Here is a 17982-nt window from a genome sequence, read left to right on the forward strand (position 1 = left end):
ATTGCAAGTAGATTAACAAGGATTTCAAGGGGGGAAAATTTCCATTGCAAACTACTTTTCAGATTGAACCAGCAAGGAGTTTCAGAAATAGCTCAGAATCTACAATCATGGGCTCAGAGGGATAGCCAGGGCCAGGTCTTCTATCTCCATAATCCTGGAGTCCTATCTCAAGCGAAGTGGTTGTATTTGCAGCCCTGATTGGGGAAGGAGGGGCAGGGAACAGTCCAACTGGGGTATAAACATAAGAGGGTACCCGGTCTGTAGAGAATTTTAAAACAGTGATGGAAGAAGAAGTCAAACTCCTTCTTTTTTTAAAAAAAACTTTTATTTTTTATTTTTTTTGCGGTACGCGGGCCTCTCACTGCTGTGGCCTCTCCCGTTGCGGAGCACAGGCTCCGGACGCGCAGGCTCAGCGGCCATGGCTCACGGGCCCAGCCGCTCCGCGGCATGTGGGATCTTCCCGGACCGGGGCACGAACCCGTGTCCCCTGCATTGGCAGGCGGACTCTCAACCACTGCGCCACCAGGGAAGCCCCAAACTTCTTTTTATTATCCCCAAATTCTGGCAATTCCAAGCAATGTCAACGATGAAATAGCCTTCCAGGGGCTCTCTGCTCCCATCATATTCTTTGGTAAGCCATTGCCCAAGTCAGTGAATTTTTAGGCCAACTACATGTATCCAGCATGTATGTATGTGATGGCGGACACCATTGATTCATTTATTCACTCATGAAATCAGCAAGCATGTATGCAACCCACTTCACCTTGATCATTATCCTGTGAGGGAGATATTATGGTTCTAGTTTTACAGTGAGAATCCTGAGGCTCAGAGAGGTGAAGAAACTTGCCCAAAGAAATACAAATCCTAGGTAAAAAATTGGAATTGGAATCTAAGGCTATCCCAACTCCCAAGCCTGTGGTTTTTCCACCTTGGCACTGCTCAGACAGTAGGTGACCCAAGGGACCACTGGTATTTTCCTGGAGGCAGATCCCTGACTGGACCCCCCTCAGGCTTCCTTCGAGAAAAGTTAGCCTTGGGAGTAGGTGGAAGAGAGGGAGTTTGTGTAAGATCCTAATATAAGTGACTTTTTTTTGAACCTGACAAGAAATCCCCTCAAATTTAAATTTCTGTCTCAACACTTACTACGGAAATGAGATATTTCTACGCCAGTGGGAAGAAAGAAGGAAAAGAAAGAGAGGAAGAATAGGAAAGTCATTTTCTAAATGTATTGAAATATACAGACCTGACTCATTTTTTTTTTTAAAGTGCTACAAGTCAGACAAAGATAAGAGAGAGAAAAGAGCTGTTCTTGGGAATATGATAAATTCAACTCTGCAATGTTCCCAGAGCATAGACTTTGTGCCTAAGATGCCAAAGGGCTGGAAACACAGTCTGGATTAAGTCCGGATCCCAATGGCAGAACTCATGTTCCTGGGAAGTGTTTCTCCTGCCTCTTCCACTTCAAGGGATGATGTTCACATGGGTGAGCCCCTTGTCCTCCCCAAAATAACCAAAGTTTTATATACACACCAAAAAATGATGACAAAGAAAATTATAAAACTTAACTGTGAAAATCATAATCACACAATAATGTTTCATTGTTATCAGAGCATCAGTGAGCATGACTCTTTGTTGACGAGGGCATTTATAAGTTGGTTATGTCCAGTGGCTGGCTCACCGGCTGTTCACTGCCTGAAACTCTCATAGTTGAGGAAGGCTGTGGATGCAATAGAGGGAGAGAGGATGGGAGAACATGAAGCTCTGGACCAAGCGCTGCGAGAGCTCAGAGCCTGATGGATTGGCTTCCACTTGAAGAGCTAGGACAGGCTTCCCAGTAATGGTGACCCTGAATATGAGCCTTGATGGAATTTTGACACATGAAGCTGTGAAAAGAAGAACAGGATTCAGGTGGAAGTACAGCTTGACTAGAGGTGTTAGCGAATTAAGTCGTAGGAGCCCCTGCTCATAGGCTCTTTTTCCGTTCAGGTTCATGCAGCCAAAAAACAAAACCAAAGCTGAAATCAGTGCAGTGTAAGTTTTATTCAATGGCCAAAGAATGGAGAAGTGGGAACTTAGAACTTAGTTCACAGATCAACTTCTCGCCCACGTGGCAGGAGGGATTTGATTTTTAAAGAGGGCAATGGGGAAAGGAGTGAGGCTAATGGTGGGGAGGCATATGCATTAGTCTACAGGGAGGGGGCACGGCTTTCTGAGGGAATGGGGTGCCACCCTCTTTTTAACCTTTTTTGGTCCACATCTTCCAGTCCTGGTGTGTCATTTAGTACGCTAATGTAGTAGAACCAACATAAGATGAGACTCAGTGTCTGTTGGAGGTCAGATTCATCGCCATTTTGGTTCTAGATGGTTTTACTTAGTTTTTGTTTTTCTCTTCGTATAGCTTCCTTTCTTCGCCTCCAGACCCTGTGACTTAAAGATGTATGTTAATTTCTGTTTAAGGGGAGTTGGCAGGTTTTGAGCAAGGATCTGGTGTCAGCTCTGGCAACAGAAGCACAATATGGAGGAAAACAGACCACAGAAGGCCCAACAGCTAGACCTGCAAAACCAGATGAATTTATAACAGAATTAGGAGTGTAGTAGATAACAGCCTGGGACCTTGAGTGCCAGCACAGTGCCTAGATCATTACAGTCTCCATAGGACATAAACTTCATCCTCCTTCAGCCAGAGCAAACTGAAATCCCCCCCTTGTTGAGCCATGCCCATTGTGAGGAGCTTTTTCACTGAAAGGCCATATTGAAGGTGTGGAAATGGGGATTCAAAACGGTGAAGATAAAAGAACTAGGAAAGTAGTGAAGCTGTCATGAGCACTCAGGTTAATCAGATTTAGAGTCTATGGCCCTTGAATTGCACGAGGTCGCCTCAAAGGTTCCCTGCAAGTACAAGCGAATCTTGTAGGGTTTTTTGTGCTTCACAGATACTGCACTTTTTACAAATTGAAGGTTTGTGGCAACCTTACGTCAAACAAGTCTATCAGCGCCATTTTCCCAATAGCATTTGCTCACTTTGTGTCTCTGTGTCCCATTTTGGTAATTCTCGCAATATTTCAAGCTTTTCATTATTACTGTATTTGTAATGGTGATCCATGATCAGTGACTGAGTTACTACCATGACTCTCTGAAGGCTCAGATGGTGGTTAGCATTTTTTAGCGATAAAGTATTTTTAATTAATTTATGTACTTGGTTTATTTAGACAGAATGCTATTGCACACTCAAAAGACTAGAGTTTACACCCAACTTTTATACACACTGGAAAACCAAAAAATAATTGTGTGACTCGCTTTATCGTGATATTCATTTTACTGTGGTGGTCTAGAACCGAACTTGCAGTATCTCCGAGGTCTGCCTGTAGTCAACTCTCTGGGGCCTGACGGTCACTTTTACTGGCAAAAGTGAGAATCTGGCATCTAAGGCTGAATCTAATCCTCCCTGACCAGAATCTCAAGCACTTATGCAACTGATATCAACGTATCCCATGGTGACATCCTCAAGCCCTCTCCTCCCTGCTGTCAAGGACAGAGTCATATGTTTTTAACCTAAGAGACCTAAATGATGATAGTATTGCCTAGTTTATAAGGGCATCCTTAGGTTTATATATGAATACCCTTACCACTGTTTCTTACATGTAGTAGGTACTCAATAAAGAGTTGTAATTATTCATTCATTTAGCAAATAAAATCACGAAAAAGATACTACCTAAGTAGTGACAGCAGCAAAAATGGTAGAATGGGGAATTCCAAGAGCCCATCCCTCTACAAAAGCAGTGAATACCTTGGCAAAATCTGTAAGAATCAACTTTATCAGAACTCAGGAAACTAATCAAAAGTTTACAGGAGCTATGCAAATGCTGAATGAAGAAATAATAGTTACGCCACTCTCACTTTCTGAGTCAGTCCAAATTCTGTCTATGGAGTGTGTATCTCCCTGAATAAATCTGTTTTCACTCAAGAAAGAACGAAAGAACGAATGAAAGGAAGAAAGGGAGGAAGGGGGAAAGGGAGAAAAAGAGAAAGAGAAAGAGAGAGAGAGAGAGAGAGAGAGAGAGAGAAAGAAAGGAAGAACAAACAGCTAAACCTTGACATTTAAGGCAGTCTCTGTTGAATCACTAGCTGACCACTAAGTTATCAGAACAGAATTCAGTGGCCACACAAGACAGATTTTAGAAAATTGGCTCCCAGTCACCAAACAAACAACAACTAAAAAAAGATAAGAGATAACAAATGCCAACAAGGATATGGAGAAAAGGGAACCCTTGTGCACTGTTGGTGGGAATCTAAATTGGTGCAGCCACTATGGAGAACAGTACGGGGGGTCCTCAAAAATTAAAAATGGAGCTACCATATGATCCAGCAATCCTACTTCTGGATATCCAAAAGAAACGAAATCACTGTCTTGAAGAGCTATCTGTACTCCCATGTTCATTACAGCATTATTCACAATAGCCAAAACAAGGAAACAACCTAAATGTCCATCAGTGGATGAATGGATAAAGAAAATGCTGTGTATATGCATAAAATGGAATAGTATTCAGACATAAAAAAGAAGGAAATCCTGTGATTTGCAACCATATGGGTAGAGCTTGAGGGCATTATGCTTGGTGAAATAAGTCAGACATAGAAGGACAAATACTGTATGATCTCACTTATATGTGGAATCTAAGAACCTCAAACTCAGAAAGAGAGTAGATTGATGGGTTACCCAGGACTGGGGGCTGGGGAATATGGAGAGATGTTGGTCAAAAGGTACTAGCTTCCAGTTATAAGATAGATAAGTTCCAGGAATCTAGTGTACAGCATGGTGACTATAATTAATAATACTGTATTGTATACCTGGAAGTTGGTATGAGAATAAATCTTAAACGTTCTCACCATAACAACAGCAACAACAATGAAAAGGTTATTTTGCGAGATGAAGGATATGTTAACTAACCTTACTGTGGTAAACATTTTTCAATATATACATGTATCAAATCACCACTATGGCCTTAAACTTATACAAAGTTATATGCCAATTATATCTCAATAAAACTGGAGGAAAAAAATAAAAGAAAAATGTTCAGCATCATTAGTTACTAGGGAAACGCAAGTCAAAACCACAATGAGATGACACACCCACTGGGTGGTTATAATTTTTTTTAATGGAAAATAACAAGTATTGGGGAGAATGTGATTAAATTTGGAGCTTCCTACATTGCTGCTGGAAATGTAAAAATGGTACAGACACTGTGGAAGATAGTTTGGTGGTTCCTTAAAAAGTTTAACATAGAATTAGTATGTGAACCAGCAATTCACTTCCTAGCTATTTACCCAAGGGAATTGAAAACAGGTGTTCAAGCAAAAACATGCCTGTAAATGTTCATAGCAGCATTGTTCATAATAGCCAAAAAGTGGAAACAACCCAAAGAATCATCAACTGATGAATGGATAAACAAATGTGGTATATCCATAAAATGGAATAGTATTCAGCCATAAAAAAGGAATGAGACATGCTGTAATATGGATAAGCCTCAAAAACATTACGCTAACTGAAAAGAGCCAAACACAAAAGACAATATATTGCATGACCACTTCTGTGAGATGTCCAGAATAGGCATATCCATAGAGATAGAAAGCAGAACTGTGGTTGTCAGGGACTTGGGGGCACAGGAGAATGGGAAGTGATTGCTTAATTAACATGGGTTTCTTTTTGTGGTGATGTAAATGTTCAGGAATTAGTTACTGGTGATCGTTGGAAATATTGTGAATGTACTAAAAGCCACTGAATTGCACCAAACTGGTTAAAATGGTGAGAAAAATGCATAGGGAAGTGGTGAGAGATGCTATCCTCAAGGAATAACCAGAGTTAGGAGGATGTGATGTGTTCATAGAAAAGGATAAAACATGTCAAAAAATTAATCAATCAAAACCAATGAGGGAAGTGAGAGGAAAATAAAATATCAGACTAAAATATTAAAAATCTATGAACATTTCAAAACATGAAGAACAAAATTAAAAAGCTAAGCACAGATTAAGAGAATATTACCAGTGAACAGGACAGATGGTTGTGAGAATGTGTATGTGAGTAATGTACTCTTAAATAAGAAACAACCACAGAAAAGATACAGAAACATGAACAGAACAAGAAATACAAGTAGCCCTAGATTTGCAAAAAATGTTCAACCCCTCTAGTAATTAAAGGAACTAGTGTGCATGAGATGCCATTTTTAACCCATCAAATTACTCTAAATAATAAGAGTACTCAGTGCTGCAATTGTGCAATAAGGTAGGAATTGTAATGCATTGCTTGTATGACTCTAAACTGTTATAATCCGGAAAGGAATTTAACCACAGGTATCAATGAGCCTTAAAAATATTCAAACTCCATCTAAGAGTCCATAGCTTTTAAAAAATGAGTTATGTAGACATGGACTGAAATACAAGGATTTTTCTTTGCAGTATTAGGATTTTAAAATACAGTACACATGCTCATTGAAAAATATTTCAAACAATAACAAGCATGAAAAAGAGAGCAAAATAGTCAACCAAAATCATATTACCTAGTAATAACCATCATTAAAATAAGGTGACCACATTCCAGGTACATTTCTGAACCTGTACAGAGAAAGATGGATAGGGCACATTGTTTGGTAAGTGTTTGGATGGATGGGAATAATTTCATAAAATAGTCTCATATAATACTATTTTTAGGAAAACAAACCAGTCCACTTATTTTACTTAGTTCACAGAAAAAAAAGAAAAATAAATTGAAGTAAAACTGGGGCATTATTAGATGTTAGACAATTTCTTTTTTTTTTTTTTACCATAAGAGTGTTTCATTTATAAAAACAATGCATTTTAAGCCATGGTATCAGTTTTCTAGGGCTGCTTTAACAAAGCACCACGAACTAGGTTGTACAACAGAAATTTATTGTCTCACAGTTCTGGAGACCAGAAGTCTGAAATCAGGGTGTCAGCAGGGCCATACTCCCTCTGAAGGCACAAGGGAAGAGTCTGTGTCAGGCCTCTCTCCTAATTTCTGGTAGCCTCAGGTGTTCCTTGGCTTGTACCTGGCCGTCTTCTCTGTATGTGCATATCCCTGTGTCCACATTTTCCACTTTTTATAAGAATATCAATCATACTGGATTAGGACCCACCCACCCTAGTGACCTCATTTTAATTTGATTACCTCTCTAATGACCCTACCTGCAAATAAGATCCCGTTCTGAGATACTAGGGGTTAGAATTCCAATGTGTCTATTTAGGGAGACACAATTCAACCCATAACAAATATATAAATGAAATAAAAATTTCCTTTAAGAAAACTTATTCTGAAAATATCATATGAAGTTTGATTCATTATGTCTTTATCTCCATGGCCTGATTTTAGGTAGTATTGCTAGACCCTTTGCTATGAAAGATGAGAAAGTTAGGACTTTTATAACACTCCCTCCTCCCCTGCCGCATTTTCCAGTTTGAGGAAGTCTATTAGTAAGTTTACTTTATCGGCATCTGTAATATTTAAATTCTCTGATATAACTATACTCCCTGTAGTTGTTTAGTCTTTATTTTATTTCTTCTTTATTTAAATCGATTTAACGCTAACTCTAGCATCCCCATTCTAGAGTTCTGGGTATTGGTTCATCTTACGGTAACTGAATGTCATCAACCAGCGTTTTTGTTTTTTTGTTAACAGAGGGCTCATGTTTATAATCTCTGATTCCTAAAAGTTGAAAATACAGTACTCCTCTGTTGCACTTACCTATAACAGATAATTTGGCGGAATATAACAATCATGGGTCACACATTTCCCCCTGGATCTTGTAGGCATTGCTCCACCATCTTCTGCCTTTGAGTGTGGCACTAGCTTTTCTGCCGTATCTTTTCCATTCAGGCCATCGATGGCTGAATTTCAACTGAGTGGATTCTCTGGAGGGGTTCATGGATGGTCAGTCCTCTATTTCATTTTTTGAATGTCTACCTTTTGCCTTTATACTTCCACGATAATTCAGTTACATATGGTCATGTTTAGTTCCTTTGTCGTTACCTCAGAACTCTTTAGTCATCGCTCTACTGCCTTCTGGCATTGAACATCTTTGTGGAGATGTTTGAGGTCAGCTTGATTTCTCTCCTTGAAGGTGACTGTTTTTTTTTTCTGTTTAGATGCCAGAAGAATTATTTCTTCATGATTCAAGTTTGGTAGTATCAAAAAAAAAAAAAAAACTTTTGTAGTATCAAGATATTCTCTCCTGTTTATCAAGAATAAAATGTATTTTCTATTTCACTTGTGGGTTCTCCTCAGCAGAGATTATCCTTTTTTTGGAATCAACTTTGTCCTTCACATGCATTAGCTTTATTCTGTCTTCTCTCTAGGTCAGAAATACAATTTTCAGCTGTCTGATTCAGTTTTTTATTTATAATTTATAATTTCTGTAATATTGTAGTGTGAGTCCTTAATTTTCCTAGCATTGTGAACTTCTTTCAATCTTATTGTATTGAGTTTTATCAATATTGAAAAAGGAAATAAGATACAATAAGAAAACTCTTGCATTGAGTTGCAAGGGTTTTTCTTATTGTATTTAATTTCTCATTGTTGAATCCTTGTTTTATTGGATTCCGATTCTTGGTAAATTCCTCTGTAGTGCAAAATATACGTTGGAAGTTTTCTTTGTTTCTTGGGATATGTTTTCTTTCAGGTTGGGTTTTTCATTTCTTTTGGGTTTTTGGGGGGCAGTTTGGGGTTTGTTTTTGTTTTTGGCAAGAAATGCACTTTCTTTTATCTATTTGTCTTTTTTCATTTATTTCTAGGTTGGGTGGGGACTATAAGTGGTTGTTTACTTTCTACATGGTTTCTTTTCATCTTTCTCATGCTTAAGTTGGGCAGTTCAGACTATCCATTTCTTTCTATTTCTATGAAATACAATTAAATTTTTCTCAAATCCCTTCCCATTACATCTGATATCCGTTCTTCCTTTTCCAGCTCTACATTAATAGCCCTGGTATTGCAATACTAGGCATTTTAGGTGGTCCCAGACAGTGCTTCTTGACATGTTTCACAGCATGAACATAATATCCTAGAAAAATGATGAGCTGGGGCAGACTGCCCATGCTGGCTTTGATCCTAAAGTTCCAGCGATAGTGAGTAGGGAGTATGAGGCTTTTCTCTGAACGGCATGCCCACATCCTTCCCTGCTTTTCTCCAGATATGGGGTGATCAGTGAGAAGCCTCAAACCTTTGCACAGTCATCTTATCTCCCCAGTCTGGCCTCTGACTTGAGGGAGTTGGACTAGGAGACACACCAGCAGGGTCAGAAGCTTTCCTTGAAGTTTATGGCGTGACGTGGGAACTTCTTTTTCTTTTTTTTTGATGCTACTTATGATTTGGTGAGAGAAAGTGAGCAGATTTTTATTGTTCATTTAGTCAGAACCAGAGGAAAGCAATTGCTCAACTATCTTCATTTTGCCACCTTAGATAGAACTTCCTTGTGATTATTTATGTAAGTGAAAAGACATGGAGAATCTAAATGCTCAGATTATTTAAATAAGTAATCCTTAAAACAGTATTAAGTAGTCATTAAATGTATTTTTGAAGTTATATGAGAAAATTAAATTCTCACAATGTAATAAACAGCAGATTAAAACATACATAGAGTATGACCCATTTATGTTTTGGTTATTCAAATAGATGATAGATAGATAGACTCCAAAGAGAGGATTTAATCAGTATACACATTTTTCAAACCTGGAAGGAAATACACTGAAGTGTTGAAGGCTATTATTCTGGGTGGTTACTTAACCTCTTGCAGCTTCTGTTTCATCCAGAAAAACAAAAACTTCTCTGAGTATTTGAAACAGAGGGAATTTATTGTATGGAACTGGATACACAGGAGATGGAGGGCTGGAAAACCAAACAGGGAAGAACGAGGCGACTCAAAGATTAGCCACAGCCAGAAGCTGACGAGCCCACCCCAAGGTCAAAGGGAGTCCCTGGTGTTTCCACAGTCCGGGGCTGGGGCCTCCCTGGAGAAGCTGGAACCGGGGCAGACATGTCTGATGGAAGCCAGTGCCAGGAAGTAATACAACCTCCAGCCCCCCCACCCTCAGGCCAGTGCATTGCCACTGGCCAAACCCAGGGGAAACCAGCCAGCAGGGGTCAGCACCCCCTGCCATATAAGAGAGAAGAGAGAAAGTTTCAAGAGGTGAATCTGAGGGCAAATAGGCCCAGATGCAGCACAGTCTCCTCTTCCATAAAACAGGAACAGAAACCTGCCTCAGGCAGTTGTTGAGAGAATAATGGCTCTATAGCAAGTGTCAGGAGCCAGGCTCACCCAGGTGAGTCCCTTTCTTCAGGGATGGAGGGATGCTTGGAAGCCACGGACCCAAGGAAGGTGTTAGTAATGGCACAGACGCGTCAGGGGCAGGAGGGAGGGTGATTAGACACCTGGAGAGCACTGTCCAGCTGGAGACCAGGTGACCGGGGGCCAGGAGCTAAGGCATAGGCTGCAAGCTACTCAGACTGTGAGAAAGCCCCAGAGATGGGAGGGGCACCGTTGTCATGGACGTAGTGGGGACGGGCCTGCCGACACCCACATGCAGTGTGTTTAGTCAGCTTCATCTTCACACCTCTCCTCCACCCCACCCCTGCCCAGGAGGCCACCCTCATGGGCGGAATAGCCCTTGGTACCTGCCCACGCTCACATCCCGAAGCATATTGAGCAGCGGCTGAGAGAGCGAACCTGTGAGAACCAAGCATATGCTGACGGCACCCTGCCGCCCCCAAACCACAAAACCTCTCTGTGTGGGATTTCTCAGAGGTATTTGCCTCATCCTTTTTTTTTCTCCCTTCTCTGGTTCTTTACAACTGCGGAATGAAAGTGTGGGATCATAGCCACCAAACAGCCTCCTTATAGCATCAGAACTATAGTCAAAACACATTATGCTTGGCTAATACATTTATTTTTTTAGGTAATGGAAATGCCATCAAAGCATAGTTAATCGGAATTGAATTAAATCATAATTGGAGCTCTTGTGCACAAGGAAGAGAAATTATTCTTCATTGTTGCAGACTGAAAATGCTCCAATTGTAATTTACTTTTTAAAGTAAATGACCATTTTTGGCCAGAGGGTGTGTGCCTGACCCTGGCTCTCTAGGACCGTCAGTGCCAGGATACCTTATGTCCATGAGTCCATGGGCGTAGTGGTGATGAGAAAATGCACTGACTCAGGGTAAGGCTTTTTCCTTCTCTATGAGAGGGGGATGCTGAGACATGCCACAAAGAGAGGCTCTGAGAAGCAAATAAGATGATACAGTGTGAGTGGCTGGTCTCTGGGTAGTGCTTAGTAATGGGAGCTCAGACTTGGGTCTGGTTCCTACACCATGACCTGTCCATTGTACCAATGACGCATAAGCTGTACCATGGCTCCTAGCCTCTACCCAGCAGGAGTACAGGGAAAGCCTTTTAAAACACAAATAGATACCTGGTTCCCACCCAGAGCCTTCTTACCAAGCTCTCTAGAGGTGGGGGCCTGTGACACTGCAGGGTATTTTGTAAGCTCCTGGGTTCTGATGACATCCAGGTTTGAGAATCTCTAGACTAGATCTCAGTACTTCTAGTAACGAGATCAACCACACCTGTGTTTGTCCCCAACAGAGCAGGTTAAAACAGACCAAGCCTGTAGCTTCTGAGAGACCTAAGGAACTTTCTCAGAACTTTCTCAAAGCAAGGTCAAGGGAGCATGTGCACACACACGCGCGCACGCGCACACACACACACACACACACGCGCGCGCGCGCACACACATGCACCCAGGAAATCTTCTACCACTGAGTCGCATGGTTCTTATTCACTGCCCTGCCTCACGTCTGCAGGAAGTGGTTGGCATTCACCTCTGGGAACGCCCCCTCCTCCCAAGCCATGTTTTGGGGATATTTTTCTTCTCCTCCTCTATATTACATGTAGAACAAGTGAGAATTTTGTCATCGCCCTGTAATGAGGGTGGGAATCATGTACTGGGAAATGAGTCTGATGAACCCAACAGTTCCCACCCTTGGCAATGATTCATGACCCAGAACAGCCCCACACAGATGGTCCCTCAGCCCTGCCCTCCCAGAACTTCCAGACTCAAAGTCACACACGGGAGGGGAAGGGACAGGAGCTCAGGTTTCATGGGAACTTTGAGAGCTCTCTCGGCAGTCTCTCTAAGAGCAAGGCCATCCAGAACTAGCGAGGGATACGATAACAGAATTATCACCTTCTGAGCTTCTGTGGGTCAGACAAATTCATGACCTGCAAGCATAGACATTATTATTTCCAATTTAAAAGATACAGAGAAGCTAGGGAACTTGCCTGATATCATGGCAGGTCGAATTTTAGCAGGGGTTGAACTGACATTTATATGCTCTTCCCATTCTGCCATGCCTGTTCCCCCAAAGAGTGTGATTCTTGATCAGAGGGCAGGAAGCACAGCAGAGAGAGGAGAAAGAAAACGTCTCAGAAAAGGACATCTTTTACTCACGTGCTGGATCGCAAACACCTACCATGGGACTTTGCCAAGGCTGGATTAGTCGAATGAGAACTTCTGACTGAGGGAAAAGGATAGAGATTCAAGAAAGAACACGGGCTTAGAGTCAGACAGCCCTGGGTTCATTCACACCCCAGCTCCCACTTTTCCTAGTTCTGTGTCCTTGGGTAATTTTAGTTAGCTATTCTAGGATGATTTCCCATCTGTAAAGATGAGAAGAGTACTTGCCCCGTGGGTACCATAAGGGTTAGACCTAATGCAAGAGGGCACTTAGCATAGAGTCTAGCAAGTAGCAGATACTCAACAAGAAGTAACTGACATTGGCAGTGGTGGTAATTGTAGTAGTAAAACACTCAACATAGCGCCTGACACATAGTACATGCTCAATAAATATTATTTCTCATGTGTCTCCACCTAGACTCAAATGCCCCAGGCTTTCTGTAACCAAGGAATCTGGAGACCTGAATTCTGGTACTAGGTGTGCCTCTTACAGGCTCTCTCACCTTAGGGGTTATCACATTACCTCTCTGGACTCCAGTTTTCCCCTCTCTGAATTCAAGGATGATGCTGAACTCGGCCCAGCATATAATAAGGGCATCAATCCACATGCACTGAGTGGAGGGGGATCTGTGTCCTATTTCATTGTCTGGGAACCCAAACAGGCAAGAATCATGTCTTGCAAACTGATGGGGTCAACAGGACTTGGCAGAATTGCCCCTGTAGCAATGATATCAGGCTCCTAATTTTCCATCCTTGTTCTCTAACCACCGAGGAAAAGATTACCTGACAATGAACCTGGTTGAAATGAATTATGATCCGGTTATCAAAAAAAAAAAAAAAAAGTAGAAACAAAACAACTTGAGATGTCATAGGTGGGAGGCAGGGAGAAGACATTGAATCCAAAAAATAAAAAGCAAAAGAAGACAAGAGCTTTGAAACATATATATTAGAAGCATTTAAAGCTCACAAGTGGATTTTTTTAGGTCCAAAGTGATTTTGAATATTTGATGGTGGAGGCTTAATTCCCTGGGCTCTGTTTCCGGTAACCTTGTTTTAAGCACAACTTTCCAATATTACAATTTTTTAAAAAAAATCCAACACACGGGGGGAAAATCTTATTTTTCTCAACCCACTTAAAAATAGTAACACCAGGGCTTCCCTGGTGGCGCAGTGGTTGAGAGTCCGCCTGCCGATGCAGGGGACACGGGTTCGTGCCCCGGTCCGGGAAGATCCCACATGCCGCGGAGCGGCTGGGCCCGTGAGCCATGGCCGCTGAGCCTGCGCGTCCGGAGCCTGTGCTCCGCGACGGGAGAGGCCACAGCAGTGAGAGGTCCACGTACCGCAAAAAAAAAAAAAAAAAAGTAACACCAGCTCCTCAGCAGCCTCAGCACTGCCAGTGCACCTGACCACCCTCTTCCCCGCATTAACCCCTCAGCTTCCATCATCAGCCCTCCCCCCCCCACCAGACACCCCCCTCCCCTGCAGATCCCCTCGGCGCAGGAAGCTCCCATTGACAATTCCTCAGCCTAATTGCTCTGCACCACCTCTGGGGCATCCAACAGTTGAGGCCGACATTAAAGGGGAGCTTTTGGATGTCTTTTGACTTCATCAAAGCCACTAGTTCCTTTTACTTGGTGGCTTTGCCAGGATTATTTCTCGGGGTAATAAAGAATGAGGAAGCAGGGAGGAAGGCGGAAGGGTAACAGAGGGCTGAGGCGTGAGGTCTGTGCAGTGACCAGCGATTACAGAGCGTGGAGGAAGGAGGAGGGAGTGGCATGAAGAAAAAAGCATCTGGCCCACTTAGAACTTTACCAAGGCCGGCCTCGTGGGCATTATGTAATATCTTGAATTGATTTATATGCTGCCTTACTCTACAAAAGATTTGAGGAAAGTTGCCAAAAAAAGGCATTCATGATAAACTTCAGAAAAATAAGAAAAGGGACGGGGGAAGAGAGAGAAAAAGAACAATTTGAGTCTAAATGAAACAGGAGAAAACTAATGGGCATCAGGGCTTTCAGGCTGCCTAGGTAAAAGGCGGAATTTGATAGTTTACACAGGCTCCTTATCGCAGCGGGAGAGCACAGGACTCTTCCTTGGGATAGGATGTGCTTTTCCCACGCAAAAGTCAGGGAGAAATGCCTGACATAGGGCACTTCATGCAAATTAGGGAGTGATGTGCAAGGATAAAAAAGATACTGCTGCTGCTCTCAGGGAGTGTGGTCAAGGCCAAAGCCTTAGTCTTACAGAGCAACCTGGCAGCAGTCCTGGGTGCCAGGGCTGCCAGGGCCAGGGGTCACCTGGTAGCCCTTTAATCATAGCCAAGTGGCAAACTGTTCTTTCACTAGCACATATGAAAAATGTTCCACTTTCAGGGTTTTTTCAGGTGGGGGTGGGGAGAACGTTAAGACTAGGTAACACAGAAAACATTTCCTGAGGTTGTGTATGCATACGTCACATCAAAATTTGAAAGTTTTATTTCTGTACATTTAAAATGTAGCAGAATTGTGCCATATTTGTCCTGTGGCTTTTTTCACCTCCCAGTGCCCCACTGACAATCCCTAGCAGTTTGAGAAGCAGTGAAAGAAAGGTTTGAGTGGTCATCTCTAAGCCTCCTTCCACGTCCTGTGTTCTGGAATTCATGCTTTGGAAAATGATTCTGTAGCAGAGTTGGGTGTGAGCTATACAGGCAGATGGAATCCTCCCCACAACCCAATCAAGTTGGCCCTCTGTCAATCCTCATTTTACAGATGGGACCAACAGAGGTTTGGAGAAAACGAACCCCTTAGGAAGCAAAATGATGCCAGTAGTGAGGTTGGTACTTGAACCTCATGCAATTCTGATCACAAGGCCACAATTTCTGTGAGCTTGTTAGCAGCCAGGGCATCAGAGGAAAAGATGTTCCATCCACAAGATATCCTTAAGGTTGAAGACAAATAATTTTCTCCAGAAACGTGCAACTATTTATGGTACTGAAACCGCAAAGGTCTCCCAAGGATCCTCCAGTTATAATATATATGAAAGTGGGCTTCCCTGGTGGCGCAGTGGTTGAGAATCCGCCTGCCAATGCAGTGAACACGGGTTCGAGTCCTGGTCCGGGAAGATCCCGTATGCCAAGGAGCAACTAAGCCCGCGAGCCACAACTACGGAGCCTGTGAGCCACAACTACTGAAGCCCGTGCGCCCGGAGCCCGTGCTCCACAACAAGAGAAGCCACCACATTGAGAAGCCCGTGCACTGCAGTGAAGAGTAGCCCCCGCTCGCCACAACCAGAGGGAGCCCGCCTGCAGCAACGAAGACCCAACACAGCCAAAAATAAATACATACATTTATTTAAAAAAAAATATATATATATATATGAAAGTGATTGGAAAACTATAAACACTATAAAAGTCACATTATTTTTATTATTTATTAGGCAATTAATGTTAGTGAATACAATAGGTGAACCCCAAATCTCAGGGACTTGATGTGGTAAAAGTTGATTTCCCACATCATAGGTTGTTCTTAGTCTGCAGGGCCTCAGCAATCATTCAGGGACCCAGGCTGCTTCCGTCTTGTGGCTCCACCTCCTTTAAGCCTTCTAGCAGTAAGAGAGCAAGTTCACAAGTGGGAGGTGTGTAGGAGCCATGCCTGGCAGTGACACACACCCCATCCACCCACAGTCCATTGGCAGGATTGAGTCACATGACACACGTAACTACAAGAAATGCTGGGAAATTTGTATAGCTGGTAGTAGTGAGCACTAGTGGTTCTGTGCCATATGTTTCTCCTTGGCCCCAAATCTCTTTTCCTGCCCACTGTTCTGTCAGTCTCTGAAGCCCTGATATTCAGTCACCCATCTCCCATGCAGCCAACCATGCAGGGTTTTGGAGATGATCAGATGTGACAGTGATGTGAAAGCATTTATGCCAAGGCCCTGCACAAAGCAGGGTCCCCATGTCCTTCAGCTCCACGTGGCCCTGTCAAGTGGTTCTCGAGATGAATGGCACTCTGCATGTCTTGAGAATCTCAGTGCAGTGTGCTCAGCTCACTTTACCATCATTAATAATACAAACACAGCCCCGGGAGGCAGGCGCATGTTAGAGATGAGGAAGTGGAAGTACAGACAGAGGTTAAGTGTCCTCCCAAGGCAGCCCTGCAAAAGTGGGTAAACCAAGGAGTGACTTTTCCAACTTTAGAGCTATGAATTCTCATTCTTGCTGGAGGAGAAACCTGACTAGAACACTGAGGGAGGAAATAAGACAGGAGGTTTTCCCCACGGGACCCTACTGGAGTGGCAACAATCCCTCCCATGTACCCAGCCATGCATGAGTTAAAACCCAGCTCTCATACTTGCTGGCTTCTGGGGCCTTAACCAAGTTACTTAACCTCTGTGAACTTTCTGGCATGCCTCAGTTTTCTCATCTCTAAAATGGGAGGAATAATGCCTTTTCACAGAGATTTGGGAGGCTTAAATGGGATAGGCTATAGCAAACATCTTTATATCTGGAATATAGCAAGTGCCCTAAAGATGCTGGAAGGCGATGGTGATGACGATGACGACGACGATGATTAGCAGCTCCGAGCACCATGTCCAGTTCCAATGCTTCTGTCTCAATATATCTTCAAGAAAAAAGGACTCCTCTATCACTCTTGTAACATCATCAGAGACTAACACAGTCTGGGCCAATAACAGAGGTCCTATAAGTACTTGGTGGTAAGTAAAGTTGCACAGAGAATTTGGTGACAGCCTGAAGTCTGCACAGCAAGTTAATATGAACTGGATTATGAATCTGGCTTTAGTTTACACCTCTCTTCTCTCTGTTCAGACACAGGTCTCCTTTGGGGCATAGCAAACTCAAAACTGGCCAGCTATGGACTTGGCTATGGGACCCTGCAAAAATTACTTCCTTCTCTGCACCTTGGTTTCCTCATCTACAAAAGTGGAGTGAGAATTGTTCATGCCTCATAGGATTGGCGTGAAGATTAAACACCTGAGGATTAAAAACAATGCATGTTACGTGCCTGGTACCGTCCAGGCATGTCTAGAATGTTAGCTATTTATAGGAAGCATAAGTGCAACACCCCCTGCAGGAGACATTAAGGCTTCAGAAGAACCTGAGTAAAGCTAGCGGTGTAAACCCAGGGCATTCATGACTCTAAGGGGGCTGAAAAGGCCCAGACCAATGGCAGGGGGCAGGGTTCACATTCAAGGCAATTCTGTATCCCCTACTGCATGTAGCGCAGGGGCTTGGCATTCATTCATGGAGAAAGAAATCAGATGGATGACATAACGTAGGTGTGACGACCAACTGGTATTAATAAAAAGACACCAAGCATTTAATGAAATTATGCTAAGACATCTTTACATCTGGAATATACCAAGTGCCCAAACAAAGTTGGATAATAATGATGACAACGATGAAGATGACGAATAGCTCTAAACGCCTTGCCCACTTCAAAGCCTTCTGTCTCAGTACATCTTTAAGGT

Source organism: Monodon monoceros, unplaced genomic scaffold (genome assembly GCF_005190385.1).
Source record: "Monodon monoceros isolate NGI ecotype Baffin Bay Population unplaced genomic scaffold, NGI_Narwhal_1 Super_Scaffold_7, whole genome shotgun sequence".
Classification (NCBI taxonomy): domain Eukaryota; kingdom Metazoa; phylum Chordata; class Mammalia; order Artiodactyla; family Monodontidae; genus Monodon; species Monodon monoceros.